Source organism: Silene latifolia, chromosome 4, assembly GCF_048544455.1.
Source record: "Silene latifolia isolate original U9 population chromosome 4, ASM4854445v1, whole genome shotgun sequence".
Lineage (NCBI taxonomy): Eukaryota > Viridiplantae > Streptophyta > Magnoliopsida > Caryophyllales > Caryophyllaceae > Silene > Silene latifolia.
The window spans coordinates 18,764,940-18,767,052 of record NC_133529.1 but is presented as its reverse complement, the minus strand read 5'-3'; the positions used below and the strand labels follow the sequence as shown (position 1 = coordinate 18,767,052).

General features: G+C 43.1%; 1 non-coding gene across 1 annotated transcript; it reads left to right on the top strand.

Moving 5' to 3' along the window:
- The first annotated feature begins 1,076 nt into the window (after positions 1–1,076).
- On the top strand, positions 1,077–1,183 carry LOC141654435 (small nucleolar RNA R71). The gene has a single exon (XR_012547996.1). It is a non-coding gene; the product is annotated as a small nucleolar RNA R71 (small nucleolar RNA).
- Positions 1,184–2,113: the final 930 nt, after the last annotated feature.

Here is a 2,113-nt window from a genome sequence, read left to right as displayed (position 1 = left end):
GCACCTTGACTTTTTCCGGAATCTTTGCTTCAACATCTTTCTTTGGAGGAGCATCCTCCACTTCCTTGTCTTTCTCAACAACAACAAGTGGGTCATCCACTTTCTTTGGAATTTCTTCAATTGCCTTATCATTTGGAGAGACCTCCAACTCAACAAGTACCTCCTCATCATCTTTGGGCATGGATGGCCCATCATATTTCGTACCACTTCTTAAGGAGATAGCATTAAGGGTAGCATGTGGTTGCTCACCTTGAGGGGGTAGTTGACCCGATTTCCTTGAAGAGCTAGATGAGGCCAATTGAGCCATTTGTTGCTCCAACATTTTGATTGCGGCATTTTGAGCTTGCTCATTCTTTTGAATTTGAGCCAACAATTCCTTTTGCATACGGATTATCAAGCCCTCAAGCTTACCTCCCTCTTGGTTAGTTTGTTGGGCATTTTGTTGTGGAGGTTGAGTTTGTTGGAAATTGTTTTGTGGGGGCCTTTGTTGATTTTGATACCCCGGTGGGGGGATATATTTTTGTTGTTGAGGGACATAGGCATTTTGTTGTGGTGGGGGTTGTGGTTGAGGATTTAGCACATTGTTGCTTCTATAAGACATATTCGGGTGAAATCTTGAATTTGGGTTATATGTATTTGAGAATGTACCCGGTGGATAAGCATTTTGTGCATTTTGTCTTAAAGCTAAAAAGGCATTTACCTCTTCAATGGGGGCTTGGCAATGAGCGGCGTAGTGACCCGTACCTCCGCAACCTTCACACACAACGATTTGGCTCGTTGAAGACATGGCATTGACTTGTTGAATGGAATCTCTAGCATCCCTCTCCGCCAATTGTTGTTGGAGCAAAGCAATTTGAGCTAGCAAAACAGAGTTGTTAGAGGATTCTTCTTTACCTTTAGATGGCACAACTCGGGAATTGACATATTGGGCGTCATGGACCGCCATAGATTCGATCGTGGCATGAGCAAGATCGGTGTCAATTTGATCAAACCGCCCATTGTTGGCGGAATCAAGAATCCTTCGGGACTCGGCACAACATCCATTGTAGAATGTTATTGCAAGAAACCAATCATCTAGCCCATGATGTGGGCATTGTCTTTGAAGCTCTTTGTACCTCTCCCAAGCCTCATATAAGCTCTCAAGAGCTTGTTGACGGAATCCGGTAATTTGGCTCCTCAAAGTTTGAGTTTTCTCCGGTGGAAAAAACTTTTGGTAAAAAGCAAGAGCCAATGTCTCCCAATTGGTGATTCCCATGGCGGTGCGGTCAAGGCTATTGATCCAAAGCTTGGCCTTGTCCTTCAAAGAGAAAGGGAAAAGTATTTCCCTTATTTGGGCTTGGGTGACGCCCGTTTGACGGATCATGGAGCAATAGTCACAAAAGTTTTGCACATGCAAATTGGGATCCTCCAAAGGACTTCCTCCAAATTGCTTTCTCTCCATAAGGCTAATGAAAGCCGGTTTGATCTCGAAGTCCGGCGCGGTGATTTGAGTGGTTATGATTAGTAGGAAGCATGGCCGCGGTGGGCTTTGAATGATCGGAAAGTTTCACCATCTTTTTGGTAGTAGATGGTGATGGTGGTGGAGATGATGAACTTGAAACCTCCTCCTCTTCAAGGGCCTCTAGATCGTCTAAGTAAGACTTTCTAGCACTTTCGGCTTGTACGGGAGAAGATGCTTCTTTCACTTCCTTCCAAAAACGTCGTCTTCTCCTAAATGTTTTCTCGGGATCGGAATCCGGTGAAAGCAATTCTCCCTTGCGTGAGGACCTGGGCATAAGACAACAATTTCTAGAGAAGTGATAAGTAACGGTCTTAAGGAACAAATGTTCCCCAAGACAAAGGAAAACAAGATAAAAATCGACAATTCAAAAAGCAATAAAACCGTTTCCCAAGAACGGCGCCAAAATTTGATAGGCTTATCGCGTACCTATGCAAAAATAATTTCCCTAGACACAAGTTAATGTAGTAATAGGGGTCGAACACAAGGAAACGGGAATTACGTCGTGAATTGCTATGGGTGGATTTTTATCAAGGTCGATTACGATTTGGTTTTAGTTTGTTTGGTTTGATGATTAATGAAAATTGCAAAGTAAATAATATGATAAAAGATAGT